This window comes from Phyllobates terribilis, unplaced genomic scaffold (genome assembly GCF_046119375.1).
Source record: "Phyllobates terribilis strain yellow unplaced genomic scaffold, ASM4611937v1 Scaffold_2__4_contigs__length_985480577, whole genome shotgun sequence".
Classification (NCBI taxonomy): domain Eukaryota; kingdom Metazoa; phylum Chordata; class Amphibia; order Anura; family Dendrobatidae; genus Phyllobates; species Phyllobates terribilis.
In genome coordinates, this window is record NW_027362762.1 from 44,228,927 (window position 1) to 44,252,226 (window position 23,300).

The 23,300-nt window shown below is 46.8% G+C and overlaps 1 long non-coding RNA gene across 1 annotated transcript in view; it reads left to right on the forward strand.

Annotated features, from left to right (window-relative positions):
• Positions 1-9,853: 9,853 nt before the first annotated feature.
• Positions 9,854-23,300, forward strand: part of LOC141249368 (uncharacterized) — a 43,966-nt gene continuing 30,519 nt past the window's right edge. Inside the window, exons 1-2 of the long non-coding RNA XR_012312168.1 lie at positions 9,854-9,977; positions 19,430-19,924. This is a non-coding gene — a long non-coding RNA (uncharacterized lncRNA). The remainder of the gene's footprint in view (positions 9,978-19,429; positions 19,925-23,300) is intronic.

Genomic DNA, 23,300 nt, shown 5'->3' on the forward strand with positions numbered 1-23,300 from the left:
GTGTTTCCCGCCACTGGGAAGCGATTCCCGCCATCAGAAAAGATTTCCCGCTTTGGCAGAGCGGACGCCATTATGGGCGTGCCAAAGGATGGCAAGAGGACACCTCCCATCGTGGGCCAGGACCGAAAATGGCGCCAAAAGTGGAAACCGCCCCCACCAGCAGAGACTGTGATGATTGATATGTCCATCAGCGTGAGGGAACTGCCCCTGGAACTGGCAATCACAAAGTGGCCCCAGGACGACCCCCAATGTGGGCGGTTACAGAACAAAAGAGTGAAGATGGGAGCAGCTTGGAGAGTCTAGAGAGAACACACCCGGAGATGGAGGGAGAGTCAGGCAGCACCGACCCAGTGGTCAGGAGCCTGTTGCAGGCCGCCACTCCAGAAGGCCTGCTGGAGATCCTGGCGCAGCTCCCCGGAGATCGGGAGCGTGCACAGACCGCTCTGGAGGGCCTAGCACGAAGGATGGCCCAGGTGCAGCAGGAAACACTGGCGGAGTGGACCCGAGAGATGGCCCGGCAGGCCGGAGCCCGCCAGCGAAGCATGCCACCCGCAGCGAGGAGCAAGTCCACCTCTGAGGACGGCGAAGGATGGACGACGGCCGGAGACGACGCCGCGGAGGGAGCCGAAGAGATGAAGGCAGGTAATGGGGACGACAACATCCCGTGCCCAGAAGCCGTAAACCTGCCCCAGCTCCCCGTCGCAGAGCCCGAAGCCCCACTCACCGTTCCCGTAGCCGCTGCGTCATCGCTCCAAGCTAGGCCTCAAGCGGCCGGAGCCGCGGCCACGCCCCCTGTAACGTCACGCGCCTCAACCCTGAGCGCGGCCAAGCAGGAAGCGCCACCGGCCTGGTCGCAGGGCCGAGTACCCCCGGGCGCCGCCGTCTTCACTGCGCCCTCTACCACCATCATGCCACCGGCCTGGTCGCTGGGCCAAGTAACCCCGGGCGCCGCCGTCTTCACGGTGCCCTTCACCTTCAGGGTGCCCCAGGCCTGGTCGCAAGGCCTGGTGAACCCGGGCGCCGTTACCACCACCGCGCCCTCAACGTCCACAGCGCCACACCTGGGTGAAGACACCTGCCCGGATGGGCAGCCCCCTGTGTGGCCACCGGAGTACCACCATCCCCGACTCCGGAAAGAAAGACCCCTGGATGAGCCCCTGATCCCGGCTCCGGCGCCCGCCAAGATCACCCCACTCTCGTTGGAGGAAGCCCAGTTCGAGTGGGACTTTACCGGTGAGGACCTAATGGGATTCACCGAGGAGACCCGGGCGGCCGCAGCTGAGCGTGCGGAGTGCTGCCAGCAGCAGTTAGAGGTCTTCGACAGAGAGAGGAAAGAGAGGCGGGTCCGCGAGGAGCGGCTGCAAGTAAAGAGTGCAGAACAAAAGAGCCGGACCCGAAGGAACCCCCGTGCAGCCCACGGTCCCCGTGCCACCGGGACTGTAATTAAATTCCAGTTGCAGCACGGTTGGGGCTTCATCAGAGACCATCACACCCCCGGCGACGTCTTCGTGACCAGAAGAGATGTCGAGTCCCACCTACCGGAGGGACACAGAGGTTGTGACCTATACCTGGGTGATGAGGTCACCTTCACCCGGCATCAGTGCGCCAAGGGCCCGTATGCCCTGCATGTGCATAGACTGACTGAGGAGGAGCTACGGGGTGAGGAGGATCAAGAGGACCCGGATGGGTCTAAAGATTACCCTCAGCCAAGAGCACACTGCCACTGATGAACTGTAAATAGAATATGTAAATAGTTACCCGTGTGGGTACAAAAACTGCTGCTACCAAAGTGTAGTCCCCGTCGGGACCAGCAAGTGAATACCCGTGTGTCCCTATCCCCTAACAGGCTGAGGACTGTGAACAGCCATTCCTTTTCCCCACTGGCCGAGGACTGAGAGCGGCCATATTCCCCTTTTGTACATAGTTGCGCTTTCTAAGGCGCCCCCTACTGGTTTTGTAAGGAACTGTGTTTTTCTACCAGAGACTGTGGCACTTACCTGGTCACAATTTGCATCGTGGCCGGAGGAACAAGAAGGTTTATATGAAAAGTTTATGCTGCTGATAATGTTTATATGTTTGATATGTTTATGTTATGAAAAAAATTGTATGTTTTTGGATGTTTTTATTCTTTTACAGCCCGAGGACGTGCTGTGATTTACCAGGGGGGAATGTAGCACCCTGAGGATTCGGCTGCTACAGGGGTATTACACCTCAAGCCAGAGGTGTGGTATTCCACTCCCGGGTAAGGATGGAGTATGGAACTGAGCTAGTAGGCTGCATGCACTACATACATCCCATTTCCGGGGGACAGAACAACAGTACTCCCACCAGATAAATGTGCAGGTACGACAGCGTCTGTCCCTGGCTGGAGTGGGAGGGGGGTGGAACATCCCAGTAGTGTAGGGGCAGATAGGGGGAGTAGTCTGGGTAAATGTAGGAGCTCATTGGGTGCTGGTCACCTGAGCTCACACATAGAGGGAGTATATAAGGTGGGCACCATCTTAGGACAGGGGCAGTCAGTCAGTCTGTGAGTCAGCAGTAACTCCAGGAGAGGAGAAGGAAGAGGGACCCAGAGGCGCAGGACGAGAGGGGACCCCAAGAGCCCGTATGATAACTGATAAGGGTGAAGGGTCGGCAAAAGGGTACCGGATCCCAAGCTGGCGGAGGCAAAAGCAAACCTTAGCCAGGAACCGGAGGTCGTGGGCAAGATTTGCCACGACCCTCACCAAATCCACCAGAATGGCACACCGAGCATAGGGTCAGGGAAGCCAGAGAAGGTTCAACCACCAAGAGACCCGAGGGAGCCGGACACAGGTGGATCCCTGGTGGGAACGGCCAGAGAGAGAGAGAAGAAGGGAGCTCAGGACCATACTCAGGAATTGCCCAGGAGTTGACCGAGTCCCGCACCTGGTGGACGCAGCACGGCTTGGGTGGTCACTGCTGTACAGAGTGACCCGAGCAACACCAGTGAGTAAAAACCCTGAACTGCATTTCATGCCTCTGAGTCTCCTTGCTGCACCTTCACAACCACCATCCTCTATGTCTGACCCCCTGAGGCTATACCCCTCCCGTTGGGGGTTATACTACCACAGCTGCACACACACCACCAGCCTCAGCGGACCCTGCTGCAGCGGCGGCATTTTGACCGCAAATCAACGGGTGGCGTAGTCGACACTAAGAACATCTGCAAGGACTGCCGCACACTGAGTTTGACACCCTGGGCACGGACCGGGTCACAGCCACTCGGAGACTACAACCCCCATCTGATCCGGCTCCGGGTATCCCTAACAACATGGCCCAGGGGGCGCGTCAGATGCAGTTGAATGTGTGATGTCAGGGCGGAGGAGTTGGGGGGTGGTTGTTGGCCTGTGCCAGTCTCTGACTCACGGGACCCTCTATTAGCAGTACGCCACTGACCTCAGGTCAAACCGACAATAAAGACAGACCCCAAAATAAATGTAGATCCCATACCAAACTCAGAATAAATCCAGACTTCACGTTCGACCTGCACCAGAATAAACACAGACCTCAGACCAGACCGAGAAGAAAACCAGACCCTCTAAATGAAATACAGACCTCAGACCGGACCCCAGACTAGACCCCAAAATAAAACCAGGTCCCCTAAATAAATACAGACCCCAGAATAAAAAACAGACCCCCAGATCAGACCCATAATAAATACAGACCACAAACGAAACACAGACCCCAGAATAAATATCAGTTCCAGACCCTTATTTGGGGGGGGAGTAGTGTTGTGATTGGCAAATTTCTGGTCTCATGAACTAATATGTTATATCAAATTTGCTCAGCAGGTGGCGATATAGATCATTGGTCTATAATTGCATTTTTCACCTTGAGGACCAGAGCTGCTACAGACAGATTGGGGTCGGTGCTGGAGAGACCCCCGGCCGCCTGCCCGTACTATAGGTCTCAGTGGCATCATATAGATTGCTGTGATGTCATCCCGAGGGGTCCACCGCTGTGAATACGAGCGCTGATGGTGGTACCCAGAGGGCTCCTTGGATTTCTGCCATTAGAGGGGGTTAAGTATGCCACAGAGGAGGATTGCCTAGACTGATACACTGTAACAAACCTTCAGCTGTCTGATAGGTTTCCGCTCTCTGATTGTAAACTAGCATGTTCTTACTCACTGACAACAAGCAGAGTTCTTAAACATGGAAAGGACGTGAGATACAAAGTATATTAGCAGGTTGGAGAACTGGTCATTACGCTGTGATTGAGCTTAATCTGCATTAAGACCGTCCTGGCCCTTTAAAAGTGATCTCACTAATCTTGGCTTTCCTCTCTGCGGACCATAGCACAGTCCGAGGAAGACATTGGCGCTCTCTCTTTCTCAGGATGTCAATTATGTCCGAAGGAGAGGCGAGTGAAGCCAGCACTGATTGGCTGCAGGGAGCCCCGGGAAAGCGAGTGCTGACATCGCTGGAACGGCGCAGGCACCACAGGTGAATATAGGTAAATTATTATTATGCTGGGGGGAAAATAGGGATTTAGAAGAGATTATCCCAGTAGTGGACAACCCCTTTAATGATAGCATCCCTTGTGGTCTAGGGTAAGGAAGGGGTTAATGATAGCATCCCTGGTGATCTAGTCTAAGGAAGGGGTTAATGATAGCATCCCTTGTGGTCTAGTGTAAGGAAGGGGTTAATGATAGCATCCCTGGTGATCTAGTGTAGGGAAGGGGTTAATGATAGCATCCCTGGTGGTCTAGTGTAGTGAAGGGGTTAATGATAGCATTTCTGGTAGTCTACTGTAGGGAAGGGGTAAATGATAGCATCCCTGGTGGTGTAGTGTAAGGAAGGGGTTAATGATAGCATCCCTGGTGGTGTAGTGTGGGAATGGGGTTAATTATAGCATCTCTGGTGGTCTAGTGTAGGGAAGGAGTTAATGATAGCATCCCTGGGGGTCTAGTGTAGGGAAGGGGTTAATGATAGCATCCTTGGTGGTCTAGTGTAGTGAAGGGGTTAATGATAGCATTTCTGGTAGTCTACTGTAGGGAAGGGGTAAATGATAGCATCCCTGGTGGTGTAGTGTAAGGAAGGGGTTAATTATAGCATCTCTGGTGGTGTAGTGTAGGGAAGGAGTTAATGATAGCATCCCTGGGGGTCTAGTGTAGGGAAAGGGTTAATGATAGCATCCCTGGTGATCTAGTGTAGGGAAGGGGTTAATGATATCATCCCTGGGGGTCTAGTGTAGGGAAAGGGTTAATGATAGCATCCCTGGTGGTCTAGTGTAGGGAAAGGGTTAATGATAGCATTTCTGGTAGTCTACTGTAGGAAAGGGGTTAATAATAGCATCCCTGGGGGTCTAGTGTAGGGAACAGGTTAATGATAGCATCCCTGGGGGTCTAGTGTAGGGAACAGGTTAATGATAGCATCCCTTGGGGTCTAGTGTAGGGAACAGGTTAATGATAGCATCCCTTGGGGTCTAGTGTAGGGAACAGGTTAATGATAGCAATCCTGGGGGTCTAGTGTAGGGAACAGGTTAATGATAGCATCCCTTGGGGTCTAGTGTAGGGAAGGGGTTAATGATAGCATCCCTGTTGGTCTAGGGCAGGGAAGGGGTTAATGATAGCATCCCTGGAGGTCTAGTGTAGGGAAGGGGTTAATGATAGCATCCCAGGTGGTCTAGGGCAGGTAATGGGGCTTATCCTTGGTTGTCTACAGTATTTTATGATGATATCCCTGTGGTCTAAGCATATTGAAGGTGTTAACAATAACATCCCTAGTAGCAAAGGGTGAGTTATACCTTATCCTGGTGGATTAGTTTAGGGAATGGGCTCATGATAGCATCCCTGTGGTCTAGAGTAGGGAAGGGGTTATTGATATAGGTTACTGTATCTATCTGTCTCCGGGTACGTTCCCTGCATCCATTATCTGCTGTGTATCTGCTGATCCCTGCTAATTTCACTCTATCTGTCCTTGGTATGTTCGGTCCAATCTGCATGTTCCTCACCTCAATCCTTTGATCCCAATACACACTGGTCCCTAGCTGTCTGTTTCCTGAATACATTTAGCCTCTGTGTCCTAATTACTCCCCCCTCACCCATGCTTTTGTGAGCAGTGTTCCTGTGGCTTCTTTCCTCCTGCACACCTGACGCACCTCATGTGCTGGCCAGAGCTCCATAAATCAAGCGAGCCAAGTCTGGCACAGATGGGTCTGGCTTTTTAAGGGGCTAAAAATAAAATATGCCAGAAGTGACCAGAAGTGACGGATAGCTATTTACTATTTGAACTTAGATTCTCTTTCACATTCACACTTAACATTCATTATGCTTACATATGCCCTTGCTGTTTTTGCCCCACTAATCCTTACTCTCCTTCGCTATCCCCAAACCCCAGCACCCTCTCATCAAATCATCATCTCTCCTTCCCTCTTACCTCCCATCTGACCTCATCTACAGACCTGCTCCTCAACCTCAGATCTATCCTACCAAAACATAAAACAAGCCGGACACTCTCCTTCTCCCACCTGCTCTCCCTCTCTCTGCTTCTCCTCACTGCTGGCGAAACATATCTCCCAATCCTGGACCCCCACAGCGTGCACCTTTCACCAATTCCCCCTCCTATCGCATCAAGCCAACTGTAAACTATAACAACCTCTCTTATGCAAAACTGGTCTCCCTGACACCCACTTCCCTGCTCCCTCTCTCTAGAGCACTCTGGAATGTCCGCTCTGTCTGCAACAAGCTCTATTTTGTCCACGACCTCTTTACCTCTCGCAATCTCTTCTTCCTGGGCATCACAGAGACATGGCAGGCACCCTCCGACACTGCCTCACTTGCTGTGCTGTGTTACGGTGGCCACTACTTCACCCACACTCCTCGTCCTGGTAACAAACATGGTGGAGGAGTGGGTCTTCTCTCTAACAGCTGCACCTTTAGCCCTACTCCTCCTCTTCCCTCCCTTATTCTTCCTTCTTTTGAAGTCCACTCTGTCCGCATCTACTCTCCCTCCAACCTCCAAGTAGCTGTCATATACCGACCTCCAGGCCTGGTCACTGCCTTTATTGACCAATTCTCCACCTGGCTTCTTTACTTTCTCTCTGCTGACATTCCCACAATCATCATGGGCGATTTCAACATCCCCACTGACACTCGCCAGTCAGCAGCATCAAAACTCTTGTCGTCGCTTACTTCATCCTTTGGACTTACTCAGTGGTCCTCCTCAGCCACCCACACAGACGGACACACACTAGACCTTATCTTCACCCGACTCTGCTCCCTATCTAACCTCACAACCTCCCCTCTACCCATATCTGACCACCATCTACACACCTTCTCATCCCTGTCCTCCTCACCTGTCACCCATGTCCAGCAACTGGTACACCCCCGCAGAAACCTTGCCCATCTAGACACCCACACTCTCTCTGACTCTATTCTACCACTGACATCCATATCTTCACTCCACGACACAGACAGTGCCACTGCTTTCCACAATGCCACTCTCGCATCAGCTACTGACTCAGTCACCCCTCTTATTCATGGCAGAGCACAACGAGTTAACAGGCAACCCTGGCACAACAACCTCACTAAACAGCTTCGACAAGCGTCCAAGGTTGCGGAGCGGCGTTGGAAGAAAACACATTCTCAAGATGACTTCACTACATTCAAACAAACAACACTCGCATTCAAATCAGCCCTCACCTCTGCTAAACAGGCCTACTTCACAACCCTCATATCTTCCCTATCCTACAACCCCAAAAAGCTATTCAACACTTTTAACTCTCTCCTCCGCCCTCCACTGCCCCCTCCGACCTCCATCATCTCTGCTGAGGAGTTTGCCACACACTTCAAAAACAAGATTGACCAAACATGGCAAATCTTTACTGTCCGACCACCACAACCCCTTTGTTTTCCACACCATTGCCCTACCCCCATAACCTCCCTTCCCAACATCACGGAAAGAGACCTTACTTTTCTCCTCTCCAAATCACACCTCACCACATGTGCACTCGACCCCATCCCATCCCACCTCCTCCCCAACCTCACCCCCACACTCATCCCATCTCTAACCCATCTTTTCAACCTATTACTATCTTCTGGTACCTTCCCCGCTGCCTTCAAACATGCCACAATCACGCCCATCCTCAAAAAGCCATCCCTAGACCCAACCGCCTTGTCCAGCTATCGCCCCATATTGCTGCTCCCATTTGCCTCCAAACTCCTTGAGCAACATGTCCATGCTGAACTTTCCTCCCACTTCTCATCTAACTCTCTCTTCGACAACTGACAATCTGTCTTCTGCCCCCACCATTCCACCGACACTGCCCTTACCATCATCACCAATGACTTACTTACAGCCAAAGCTAACAGACAATTCTCTGTACTCCTTCTTGACCTGTCCTCTGCCTTTGACACAGTTGACCGCTGCCTCCTACTACAGATCCTCTCTTCCTTTGGCGTCAAAGACCTTGCCCTATCCTGGATCTCCTCATACCTTTCTAACTGCACATTTACTGTCTCTTCACTCCGCCCCCTCTCTGTTGGAGTCCCTCAAGGCTCTGTCCTAGGACCCCTACTCTTCTCAATCTATACCCTTGGCCTGGGACAGCTCATAAAGCCCCATGGCTTCCAGTACCATCTGTACGCTGATGACACCCAGATCTACCTCTCTGGCCCAGACGTCACCTCTCTGCTGTCCAGAATCCCAGCATGTCTAGCAGCCATATCCTCCTCCTTCTCCTCCCGCTACCTCAAGCTTAATGTGGACAAAACTGAACTCATCATCTTTCCCCCATCTCGCATATCTTCCCCACCTGATCTATCTATCACAATAAATGACATCACTCTTTCCACTGTACCGACAATCCGCTGCCTCGGAGTAACCCTTGACTCTGCCCTGTCCTTCAAGCCCCACATCCAAGCTCTCGCCACCTCCTGTCGCCTCCAGCTCAAAAATATTTCCAGAATCCGTCCTTTCCTCAAACCCTAACTCTACTAAACTGCTTGTGCATGCCCTCAGCATCTCCCGCCTCGACTATTGCAACATCCTCCTCTGTGGCCTCCCTGCTAACACTCTCGCACCCCTCCAGTCCATCCTCAACTCTGCTGCCCGACTTGTTCATCTCTGTCCTCGCTACTCCTCTGCTAAGCCCCTTTGCAAATCCCTTCACTGGCTCCCATTCCCCCAGCGTATCCAGTTCAAACTACTAACACTGACCTACAAAGCCGTCCATAACCTCTCTCCTCCGTACATCTCTGAACTAATCTCCTGATATATTCCCTCACATAACCTCCGGTCCTCCCAAGACCTCCTTCTCTCCTCCACTCTTCTTCATTCCTCAAGCAATTGCCTCCAAGACTTCTTCCGAATATCCCCCGTCCTATGGAATTCTGTGCCTCAACATGTCCGATTATCCTCCACATCCGGATCCTTCAGACGGAACCTGAAAACCCATCTCTTCAAACAAGCTTACAGCCTGCCTTGACCCCGCTGCCTCCTCACCACCATCGGAGCTACCACAACCCCCCAACCTACTGTCTCCTTCCCCATCCTGTAGAATGTAAGCCGGCAAGGGCAGGGTCCTCTTCCCTCTGTACCAGTCTATCATTGTTAGTTTGTTTACTGTAAGTGATATCTGTATTTGGTATATAACCCCTTCTCATGTACAGCACCATGGAATCAATGGCACTATATTAATAAATAATAATAAAATTGATAAAATGACAGGTGGTCTACAGTATAAAATGCATTGATAACATCCCTCATGGTCTAGCATACTAAAGAGTTAATGGTAACATCCCTGGTAGTCTGGGGTTGTGAAGGGGGTAATGCTGACATCACAGTCCAGCTTTGCGCTGGTTCCGGAGCTGGACACAATGTTGTCTTCTGTATGTCTTCTGACCAGTGAAGTATAACATGGTAGAACACTGTTCGCACCATACACATCAGTGATGCTGCAGAGATTCAGTGTCGCAGCCTCAGCACCAGGGACAGCTCCATCACACAGAAGAGGTAAGATACATTGTGTACAATAGACAGGGAAGATAATGTGCTGATAATCTGCAACTCTGTACACATTACAGGAACATGACTATTTCTCCAGACTCCCCCATACACAGGAGCTCTTCTGTGTTCTCCATGACTCCTGTCCACCAGACTCCCTTGTCCTTCTCCAGTCTCCTCTGTCCTCCATTAAGCTCCTCTGTTTACTTCCAGACTCCTCTGTCTCCTCCAGACCCCTGTCCGGATAAAATGTGATTTTCCTGCGCTGCTGATGCTGCACTCATAGAGAGACGCCTGGAAGGCGATGAATTCACAATAATAAGGTTATGTCCTGATGAAGAAGTTTTGGATGACTTCGAAACACGTTGACTTTGTAACCTCATCAATAAAGAACTCTTTTATGAATTCATCGTCTTCCAAGTGTCTCTCTATGAGTACAAGTGCTTCTCACTAAATTAGAATATCATCAAAAAGTAAATTTATTTCAGTTCATTACACACACAGAGTGATCTATTATATAGAGTCATTACACACAGAGGGATCTATTATATAGAGTCATTACACACAGAGGGATCTATTATATAGAATCATTACACACAGAGGGGTCTATTATATAGAGTCATTACACACAGAGGGATCTATTATATAGAGTCATTACATGCAGAGGGATCTATTATATAGAGTCATTACACACAGAGGGATCTATTATATAGAGTCATTACACACAGAGGGGTCTATTATATAGAGTCATTACACACAGAGGGGTCTATTATATAGAGTCATTACACACAGAGGGATCTATTATATAGAGTCATTACACACAGAGGGATCTATTATATAGAGTCATTACACACAGAGGGATCTATTATATAGAGTCATTACATGCAGAGGGATCTATTATATAGAGTCATTACACGCAGAGGGATCTATTATATAGAGTCATTACACGCAGAGGGATCTATTATATAGAGTCATTACACGCAGAGGGATCTATTCTATAGAGTCATTACACGCAGAGGGATCTATTCTATAGAGTCATTACACGCAGAGGGATCTATTCTATAGAGTCATTACACGCAGAGGGATCTATTATATAGAGTCATTACACGCAGAGGGGTCTATTATATAGAGTCATTACACACAGAGGGATCTATTATATAGAGTCATTACACACAGAGGGATCTATTATATAGAGTCATTACACACAGAGGGATCTATTATATAGAGTCATTACATGCAGAGGGATCTATTATATAGAGTCATTACACACAGAGGGATCTATTATATAGAGTCATTACACGCAGAGGGATCTATTATATAGAGTCATTACACACAGAGGGATCTATTATATAGAGTCATTACACACAGAGGGATCTATTATATAGAGTCATTCCACACAGAGGGATCTATTATATAGAGTCATTACACACAGAGGGATCTATTATATAGAGTCATTACACACAGAGGGATCTATTATATAGAGTCATTCCACACAGAGGGATCTATTATATAGAGTCATTACACACAGAGGGATCTATTATATAGAGTCATTCCACACAGAGGGATCTATTATATAGTCATTACACGCAAAGGGATCTATTATATAGAGTCATTACACACAGAGGGATCTATTATATAGAGTCATTACACACAGAGTGATCTATTATATAGAGTCATTACACACAGAGGGATCTATTATATAGAGTCATTACACACAGAGGGATCTATTTCACGTGGTTATTTCTGTTAATGTTGATGATTATGGCTTACAGCCAATGAAAACACACAAGTCATTATCTCAGTAAATTAGAATACTTTATAACAACAGCTTGAAAAATGTTTTAAAAATCCAAAATGTCCTACTGAAATGTCTGTTCAGTAAATGCCTCAGTACTTGGTCGGGCTCCTTGTGCATCAATTACTGCATCAATGCGGCAATGTGGCATGGAGGCGATCAGCCTGTGGCTGCTGAGGGGTTATGGGAGCCCAGGTGGCTTTGAGCCTTCAGCTCGTCTGCACTGTTGGGTCTGGTGTCTCATCTTCCTCTTGACAATACCCCATAGATTCTCTATAATAGATTCTCTATGGGGTTAAGGTCAGGCGAGTTTGCTGCCAATCATGCACAGTGATACTGTTGTGTGTAAACCAGGTATTGGTACTTTTGGCCGTGTGGACAGGGGCCAAGTCCTGCTGGAGAATGACATTTCCATCTCCATAAAGCTTGTCGGCAGAGGGAAGCATGAAGTGCTGTAAAATGTCCTGGTAGATGGCTGCACTGACTTTGGTCTTGATAAAACACAGTGGACCTCCACCAGCAGATGACATGGCCCCCAAACCATCACTGATTGTGGAGACTTCACACTAGCCCTCCAGCAGCTTGGATTGTGGCCTCTCCACTCTTCCTCCAGACTCTGGGACCTCGTGGAGTGTGTCAATGACTGCCTTCTGGACATCTGTCAAGTCAGCAGTCTTCCCCATGATTGTGGAGCCTACTGAAACAGACTAAGGGACCTTTTTAAACACTTCGGAATCCTTTACAGGTCTTTTTTGTTAATTATTCTAATTTACTGAGATAATGACTTTTGTGGGTTCATTGGCTGTAAGCCATAATCATCAACATTAACAGAAATAAACACTTGAAATAGATCCCTCTGCGTGTAATGACTCTATATAATAGATCCCTCTGCGTGTAATGACTCTATATAATAGATCCCTCTGTGTGTAATGACTCTATATAATAGATCCCTCTGTGTGTAATGACTCTATATAATAGATCACTCTGTGTGTAATGACTCTATATAATAGATCCCTCTGTTTGTAATGACCCTATATAATAGATCACTCTGTGTGTAATGACTCTATATAATAGATCCCTCTGTGTGTAATGACTCTATATAATAGATTCCTCCGTGTGTAATGACTCTATATAATAGATCCCTCTGTGTGTAATGACTATATATAATAGATCCCTCTGTGTGTAATGACTCTATATAATAGATCCCTCTGTGTGTAATGACTCTATATAATAGATCCCTCTGTGTGTAATGACTCTATATAATAGATCCCTCTGTGTGTAATGACTCTATATAATAGATCCCTCTGTGTGTAATGACTCTATATATGAGTTTCACATCAGCAGCGCAGGAAGATCACATTTTATCCGGACATCTGGTCTGATGACCGGTGTTCTGCAGCAGCTGATTTCATACCATTGAATTGTTGCAATGTGCATTCATTTCTTTTATCTTATTTTTAATCTGTTAAAACCCTATTTGCGCTCTTTTTGCTCCCTAGCATATCTCCTTCCATTCCTCCAGATCCCTGTCTTCCTCCAGATGCTCTGTTCTCCTCCAGATTCTCTGTTCTCCTCCAGATGTTCTGTTCTCCTCCAGATCCTCTGTTCTCTTGTAGATTCCTCTGTCACTGTGAACAGGTACACGGATGCAACAGTTCAGACAATAAGGAGACAGAGATACTTAACCAACAACTAGTTATTCGATTAACACAATTACAGGGGCGCCTTCAGCACAATATCAGAGGATAATGCAAACAGTGGAAATGAAACAAGTTATGTTACAAGGAGAATACAGGAATTCAGATAAACAGGATACTGACACAATACTATTTATGCTCTAACGTTCTAATATTACCATTAAATAACTGTTATAGTCAGTAATGTCTTAATACTCTAACCAAAAGGGATTCACTATCACTACTGGGCCTGTCACCGTCGTCACTCTCTAGATAATGCAGAACATCACACAGGCCCTAATGGGGGGCCAACAATGCTACCCGCCAGGCTGCAAGTCCCAGATTGATGAGTTACTCGGCCGTCTCGTCACACTGACCGCCTTCGTTCCCTGAAGCACGGCACCGGCCCCCACTTTGTACCATATATCTACACTGAAAGTGACGGCTCACACAAATGTCTCTCTGCTACAGGCTAGTCATCTCTCTCTCTTGGCCATGACTCTGCTCACCTGGCTCAGCTCTCCCGGCTCTGGCCTCTCTGGGGTCTTCACTCAGGTCTGGTCTCTCTTGGGTCTTCAATTGGGTCTGGTCTCTCTCCAGTCTTCACTCGGGTCTGGTCTCTCTCGGGTCTTCACTCTGGTTTGGTCTGTCTCCAGTTTTCACTCAGGTTTGGTCCCTCTCGGGTCTTCACTTGGGTCTGATCTCTCTCCGGCCCTCACTCGGGTCTGGTCTCTCTCGAGTCTTCATTTGGGTCTAGTCTCTCTCAGGTCTTCACTCGGGTCTGGTCTCTCTCGGGTCTTCACTCGAGTTTGGTCTCTCTCTGGTCTTCACTCAGGTCTGGTATCTCTTGTCTTCATTTGAGTCTGGTCTCTCTCGGGTCTTCACACTCTCAAGTCTTTATTTGGGTCTTGTCTCTCTCAAGTCTCTACTCGGGTCTGGTCTCTCTCAGGTCTACATTCGGGTCTAGTCTCTCTCAGGTCTGGTCTCTCTTGGTTCTTTACTCGGGTCTGGTCCCTCTTGGGTTTTCATTCGTGTCTAGTCTCTCTCAGGTCTAATTCGGGTATGGTTTCTCTCAGGTCTTCATTTGGGTCTGGTCTCTCTCGGGTCTTTACTCGGGTCTGGTCTCTCTCGGGTCTTTACTCGGGTCTGGCCTCTCTCAGGTCTTCATTCGGGTCTTGTCTCTCTCGGGTCTTTACTCGGGTCTGGTCTCTCTTGGGTCTTCATTCAGGTCTAGTCTCTCTCAGGTCTAACTCAGGTCTGGTCTCTCTCAGGTCTTCATTTGGGTGTAGTCTCTCTGGTCTAACACGGGTCTGGTCTCTCTCAGGTCTTTACTCGGGTCTGGTCTCTCTCGGGTCTCCATTCGAGTCTTGTCTCTCTCTGGTCTTCACTCGGGTCTGGTCTCTCTCGCGTCTTCACTGGGGTCTAATCTCTCAGGTCTTCACTGGGGTCTAGTCTCTCTCGGGTCTTCACTCGGGCCTGGTCTCTCTCAGGTCTTTACTTGGGTCTGGTCTCTCTTGGGTCTTCATTCGGGTCTAGTCTCTCTCAGATCTTCATTTGGGTTTTGTCTCTCGGGTCTAACACGGGTCTGGTCTCTCTCGGGTCTTTACTCGGGTCTGGTCTCTTCAGGTCTCCATTCGAGTCGGGTCTCTCTCGGGTCTCCATTCGAGTCTGGTCTCTCTCGGGTCTTCACTCGGGCCTGGTCTCTATCGGGTCTTCACTGGGGTCTAGTCTCTCAGGTCTTCACTGGGGTCTGGTCTCTCTCGGGTCTTCACTCGAGTTTGGTCACTGTCCGGTCTTCACTCGGGTCTTCATTCAGGTCTGGTCTCTCTCAGGTCTTTATTTGGTTCTTGTCTCTCTCAGGTCTCTACTCGGGTCTGGTCTGTTATGTTCTGCTACCAGAGCTAAGGAAAGAGAGGAGATCTGTCCCTACGATAGAACTCAGCTTAATCCCTACGATGTAACAGGGGACCTGATCCTGCGATCAGACCTGCTAAAGTCCTAAGCTAGTCTGTACGGAGACCTATAGATGTGGGGAAGGAATCCCTACAAGTACTAAGGACTGGGAGGAATATGGGACACCTCCTAACAGAAATAGTAGCAGACAGACGAACAAACAAAATATATAGAACATAGAGGTCAGTAGACCAAGCAAACTAACAGAGCAAGACACAGAGCACAGGCTAGCTAGAAAGTAGATATACAATGAAGTCCAGCAAAGCCAGAAGGGCGGAGCAGGATTAAATAGGCCAACAAGGTCATGTGACCAGCAAAGGAAAAAAAAACCTAAGAGCAAGGTTCTAACATGGTCTCTCTCAGGTCTTCATTCAGGTCTAGTCTCTCTTGGGTCTGGTCTCTCTCGGGTCTGGTCTCTCTTGGGTCTTCATTCGGGTCTAGTCTCTCTCAGGTCTAACTCGGGTCAAGTCTCTCTCAGGTCTTCATTTGGGTCTAGTCTCTTGGGTCTAACACGGGTCTGGTCTCTCTCGGGTCTTTACTCGGGTCTGGTCTCTCTCGGGTCTCCATTCGAGTCTTGTCTCTCTCGGGTCTTCACTCGAGCCTGGTCTCTCTCGCGTCTTCACTGGGGTCTAGTCTCTCAGGTCTTCACTGGGATCTGGTCTCTCTCGGGTCTTCACTCGGGCCTGGTCTCTCTCGCGTCTTCACTGGGGTCTAGTCTCTCTCAGGTCTTCACTGGGGTCTGGTCTCCCTCGGGTCATCACTCGAGTCTGGTCGCTCTCGGGTCTTCCCTTGATTTTGGTCTTCATTCGGGTCTTCATTCAGGTCTGGTCTCTGTCCAGACTTCACTCAGGTCTTCATTCGGGTCTGGTCTTTCTTGGGTTTTTATTTGGGTCTAGTCTCTTTCTGGTCCTCACTTGGCTCTGGTCTTTCTTGGGTCTTCACTCGGGTCTAGTCTATCTTAGGTCTTCACTTGGGTCTGGTCTCTCTCGGGTCTTCACTTGGGTCTGATTTCTCACCGGTCTTCACTCGGGTCTAGTCGCTATCAGGTCTTCATCGGGTCTGGTCTCTCCTGGGTCTTCACTCGGGTCTGGTTTCACTCCCGTCTTTAATCGGGTCTGGTTGCTCTCGGGTCTTCATTCGGGTCTGGTCTCTCTTGGGTCTTCACTCGGTTCTGGTCTCTCTCAGGTCTTCACTCGGTTCTGGTCTCTCTCAGGTCTTCACTTGGGTCTGGTCTCTCTCGGATCTTCACTCGGGTCTGGTGTTGCTATTGGACCAGGTGTGACTCCTCCCCTTCTCGGACCTCTCAGCCGTTTTATAATTGTTGATTGCACCACAGCTATTACCTGACCCGGTGTCTCCTCCAATCTCTTCCCTGAGTGAACATGCACTTCACTTTTGAGTTCCTGCCACTGCAATTATTTCTGCTTTTCCTTTCTCTATTATCTTTGACCAGCAGATGGCAGTGTTTGCATGCAGACACTCTGCTAGGCATTAACTGTGTGTGTCTTCTCACTTGTCTAGATTTCTAGACTTTTCAGTCTCCTCCAGACTTCTCTGTCCCCCTCCAGGCTCCTCTGTCCCCTTCAGACTCCTTTGTCCTCCTCCAGACTCCTTTGTCCTCCTTCAGACTCCTCTGTCCTCCTTCAGACTCGTCTGTGTCTCCCTGACTCCTCTGTACCCTCCAGTCTTCTCTAGCAGAGGCTTCTCTCCCAGAAAACAAAAGAATTGACCATTGGTAATTACCATGCTGTATGTGTATGGGGGTCTGCTGATTCCAAACAGATGATATCATGGGTGTGAAGGACCTTCACACCCATGATATCATCTGTTTGGAATCAGCAGACCCCCATACACATTATACTGTCTGCTGATCCCTGGCTGGTTAGGCAAACTTTAGTCTAATGTGTATGGGTGATGTAATGCCACAGATAACTCAGCATATATGGATAAGAACTGTGCCTGATGGTAATGTTAGCTCTGCTTCATCTATATCTAATATCCTCATCTATCTTTCTATCTATCTATCTATCTATCTATCTATCTATCTATCTATCTATCTGTCTATCTATTATCTATCTATCTATATATCTATCTGTTATTTATCTATTTACCTCATATCTATCTATTATCTATCTCTCATCTATCTATCTTTCTATCTATCTATTATCTATCATCTATCTCATATTTATCTATCTATCTCTGTCTGTCTATTCTCTGTCTTTGTATATTTCCCTTCTTTTTCCCCGTCACAATAACAAGCATTCACCCCGATGCTTTATCTCAGGATACAGAGAAGCAGCAGATACATCATGTAGATATTGTCCAGATCTGCAGGATACAATGACTCATCCAGAGGCTTAAATCGGAAACTAAGATAATAGATAATGTTGTTTCAGATAGGTCCGACCCTTCCCCATCAGCAGAACCTTATCTGGCCAATGTAACAATCTCTGATTTTTATTATTCTCAACCCTTTAAAGGCGTACTCCAGCTGATGGACGCTCTTTATAGATTTGATTAAAAAATTGGTGTTTTTAAAGAGTTAAATGAGTATATAACACTGCGGCCAAATGGATACAGATGCCTAGCATCAAATTCAGTTGCATTCAGGCTGGCCCAAATTGAGCATAGAAACTGGCATCACATTGGGAACCTGCAACTTTCCACTTTTCATTGATTTTAATATTTATTTGAAGTTTTCAGTGGGTTAAATTACTTTAACATTGCAAATATACTGTGAAAGGAGCCAGTATCAACTTCAGTTCACTCCTGACTGGCTAAAATGGGTTCTGAGCATATCCTGCGTTACAACCTTTCATCAATTTTTCTCTGTTGTCCACGTCCATGTAGATTATCTACACTGCCATGGGTTATAAACATCTTGATTATGTTGTGCACCATGGACAAAGAAACATCAAGATCTCTGGAGATGGACTTGTAACCTTGAGATTGTTCAACATTTTTGGTTCTCAAATCCTCAGACAGTTCTCTTCTCCTCTTTCTGTTCTCCATGCTTAGTGGGGCACACACGGACACACAATGCAAAGATTGAGTCAAATTCTCCCATTTCTATCATTTCTATCTGGTTTCAGGTGTGATTTTCGTATTGCCCACACCTGTTACTTGCCACAAGTGAGTGTGAACGAGCATCACATGCTTGAAACAAAGTTGTTTACCCACAATTTTGAAAAGGTGGCATCAATTTTTTCCCGCCCATTTTTTTTCGGGTTTTCTGTGAAACTATGTCCAATTTGCCTTTTTTTCTCTGTTTTTTTTTTCTGTTGTTCCAATACACAGAAAGGAAATAAACATGTGTATAACAAAACATGTAATTGCAATCATTTTATGGGAGAAATACTACATTTACTGGAACAATTTGAAGGGTGCCAACACTTTCGGCCATGACTGTATCAGTCATAGGGCGCAGTCAGGGTATCTGGAGGTGGATTAAATATCAAAAAATATAAAAAAAATAAAATAAAAAAAGCATAAAAATTTGAATCACCCCCCATATACCCAGTCAAAAATAAAGAAATGTAAAAATATATGCAAATTTTGTATTGCTGCATCCATAAAAGTCCGATATATCAAACTGTAAAATCGTAAAGTGTCATAAAAAAAAGAGAAAAATCCAATGCTAAAATTGCTTTTTTATGTTTCCAATCATCCCATAAAAAATGCAATAAAAAGCTATCAATATGTGACATGTATCGGAAAAGAGTATCAATAAAAACGTTAGCCTGCCATGCAAAAAAACAAGCCCATTGTCAAAAAAATAAAAAGGTAACGGACTAACGGGTCTTCGAAAATGTCGACACAAACCAAACTTTTTTAAAAGTTTTTTAAGCTACTAAAAAAATGTAATAAAAAACCAATGTCTTTGGTATCGCTGAAATTTGTATTTGTAAATTTGAGGAATCTTAGTCATTTTTGCTGCACGTTTTACACTGTAAAAGCGAAACCTAACAAAAAAAAACAAAGACCGGATTGCATTTCTTTTCTCCATTTCACCACACTTTTTTTTTCATATTTTCCAGGACGCTATTAAAATGAATGGTGTCATTAAAAACTACAACTTATCCTGCGTAGAACAAGCCTCATACTGACATGTCGACGGTGGAATAAAAAAATGATGACTCTTCGAAAAAGGGGAGGAGAAAATGAAAACGCAAAAAAACCCGAAAATTGGCTGAAGGGGTTAAATAAGTGACAGCTGCATTCAAACTGGACTAGTAAAAAGCAAAAATATATATATTTTTTGGCTTATAAGAAATGGCCAAACGGTTTGTTGGGTTTCCAGGTCTCCGGTCTCTATCTCCTCCGATCAGTATTCCGTTACATCTGCAGCTCCTGGGTAAGGTGAGGAGACGCGCCGGAGCTGGAGGAGAGGAGCTTTGCAGCTTTCCTCCAGGTGGCCGCTGCCATGGAGGAACCTGTAGCCCCAGGTTTGCTCTGGGAGCTGCTCTCACACCTGGGAACAGGGGACGCCTCGTTGGGCCACCAGCAGTATCAGCCACGTAGTCCAGTTAAAGGTACGATATTATTTTCATCACTAAATTGACTAAATTAAAGGGGTTGTCCAGAACTATGGACCATCCTTAAGATAGGTCATCAGTATCAAATGGGTGGAGGTCAGGCGCCACCACCAATCAGCTGTTAGAAGTAAACCGTGTATAGAGCCGGAACAGAACAGCTCCGTACATTGTGCTCTTGAGATCTGCAGTACCCTAAAATGGCCACTAGATGGTGTGTGGAGCTGGGTAGCTACAGCTCTGTACACTGTCAGTGGGGGTGCCTTGAGGATAGGCCATCAATGACAACCCCTTTAACTCTCAATATGAACATGGTCTGTTGGAATCTTTTGCCTCCATTTTTTTTAAATCCAAAACTACATATTCTTCTTTCTTGCTTCCTGCATTTTATGTTGCATTTAAGGCTATGTGCCCACGTTGCGGACCTGAAGCATATTTTTTACGCTTCTCCCTGGCGGGAAAATCGCATGCGGATATTACATGCGGTTTTCCCGCCAGATAGAAGCGTTTGTGAGGCGTCTTTGCATGCATTTCCGCATGCGGGTTATCAAGCACTTCTCCAAGCATCACTTGGAAAAGTGCTTGACAACTTGTTCAGAATGGTAAAAAATAAAAAAATAAACTTTATACTCACCTTCTGATGCATTCTCTGCCCCGTCCGGAGGCTTGAGCGGCTCACGCTGTTGTGTGCAGGACCTGCGGTGACGTCATTGAGTCATGTGGTGGGTCACATGACTCAATGACGTGGCAGGTCCTTCAGACAACAGCGCGACGGAGGGAAAACATCAGAAGATAAGTATAAACTTTATTTTATTCTTTTTTTTACAGGTTCTTTGGTACCCAGGTCTGGATGAGAGTCTCCTCTCATCCAGACTTGGGTACCATCCGCACATTGATTCCGCTGCGCTTCCGCAAAATTAATGAACATGCTGCGGATTTTTGACCGCTGCATATACACTGCGGAAAAATCCGCAGCATGGGCATTGACATTGCGGAATGCCATTGGGGACCATGGGGTGCGGATATACATGCGTTTTTCAAGCGTTTACGCTGCGGAAATTCCGCAGCATATACGCTTGAAAAATGCTACGTGGGCACACAGCCTATCAGTGTTTTTTTTTTATGTCATTTTTAAATTTTGTAAAGTAGCAAATTGGAAAAAGTCATTGCTGAAAGTTTAAACAAAAAAACTCCAATGATTTCGAAAATGCAACAACAACAAAAACATATTTGGTCAGAATTGTAATATTAATTATGACTTTAAATGGTCTCTGTTTTTTTGAGAAACGTTATATGAAAAAATAGTGCAAACATTGTAACACAGGTGCATCTCACTGAGTTACTGTAGAATATCATCAAAAAGTTAATTTATTTCAGTTCTTCAATACAAAAAGTGAAAGTCATATTATATAGAGTCATTACACACAGAGGGATCTAATATATAGAGTCATTACACACAGAGGGATCTATTATATAGAGTCATTACACACAGAGCGATCTATTATATAGAGTCATTACACACAGAGGGATCTATTATATAGAGTCATTACACACAGAGGGATCTATTATATAGAGTCATTACACACAGAGGGATCTATTATATAGAGTCATTACACACAGAGGGATCTATTATATAGAGTCATTACACGCAGATGGATCTGTTATATAGAGTCATTACACACAGAGGGATCTATTATATAGAGTCATTACACACAGAGGGATCTATTATATAGAGTCATTACACACAGAGCGATCTATTATATAGAGTCATTACACACAGAGGGATCTATTATATAGAGTCATTACACACAGAGGGATCTATTATATAGAGTCATTACACACAGAGTGATCTATTATATAGAGTCATTACACACAGAGGGATCTATTATATAGAGTCATTACACACAGAGGGATCTATTATATAGAGTCATTACACGCAGAGGGATCTGTTATATAGAGTCATTACACACAGAGGGATCTATTATATAGAGTCATTACACACAGAGGGATCTATTATATAGAGTCATTACACACAGAGCGATCTATTATATAGAGACATTACACACAGGGATCTATTATATAGAGTCATTACACACAGAGCGATCTATTATATAGAGTCATTACACACAGAGGGATCTATTATATAGAGTCATTACACACAGAGGGATCTATTATATAGAGTCATTACACACAGAGTGATCTATTATATAGTCATTACACACAGAGGGATCTATTATATAGAGTCATTACACACAGGGATCTATTATATAGAGTCATTACACACAGAGGGATCTATTATATAGAGTCATTACACACAGAGGGATCTATTATATAGAGTCATTACACACAGAGGGATCTATTATATAGAGTCATTACACACAGAAGGATCTATTATATAGAGTCATTACACACAGAGGGATCTATTATATAGAGTCATTACACACAGAGGGATCTATTATATAGAGTCATTATACACAGAGGGATCTATTATATAGAGTCTATATAGATCCCTCTGTGTGTAATGACTCTATATAATAGATCCCTCTGTGTGTAATTGACTCGCCCCCTGGGCCGTGGGGCACGCGGATCCGGGCGATAGGGGAACGATGGGGGTAGTAGTAGTGGCGGCCCGGTCCCGCGGCTCAGGGTGGTCAGGCCAATGGTAGTCTGCTATGCACTCCAAATAATGTCTGACTACGCCACCCGTGGATTGCGGTTATTAGGAACCGCCGCTGCAAGGCAGTCCGCTGGGGCTGATGATGGGTGCAGCTGAGGTGATGTGACTCCCCACGGGAAGAGTGCAGCCCCAGGGCAGTGTAGTGGATGTTGGGAGTGATGGTAGTGCGAGTCCCGGTGCTGATAGTGCTGGAAGCGCGAAGGAGCACACAGACAACAAGTTACAGTCCAGGGTCTATACTCACAGTTCGTTTGTTCCAGGTCACTTCGGCCAGCAGTGACCGCCTGAGCCGTGCTGCGTCCACCAGGTGAGGGGCTCGGTCAACTCCCAGGCAGTTCAGGAGCATGGCACAGGACCCCCTTTTATCCTTTCTCTGGCCTGCCTCACCAGTGACCCACTTTTGTCCAGCTGCCGCGGACCTGTGCGGTTAAACGTGGGCCCCGTCCTCCGCTGTCCTATATGGTGCCTTCCTAGCAGGTTTGATGAGGTGTCGCACCAATATATGATCACGACGACCGGTCTTTGGCTGAGGGTTGTTTCTCCTCCACCAACTTGGGATCCGGTACCCTTAATCTGCCTGACCCTGCACCCTGGATTCTCGTGGGTTCTTAGGGTCCCTTCCACCTTCTTGTTCCTGAGCCCTTCTGTTTCTCTGTCTCTCCTTCTTTGCAGTTCCTTTCTGTTTCTGTTCCTTTCTCT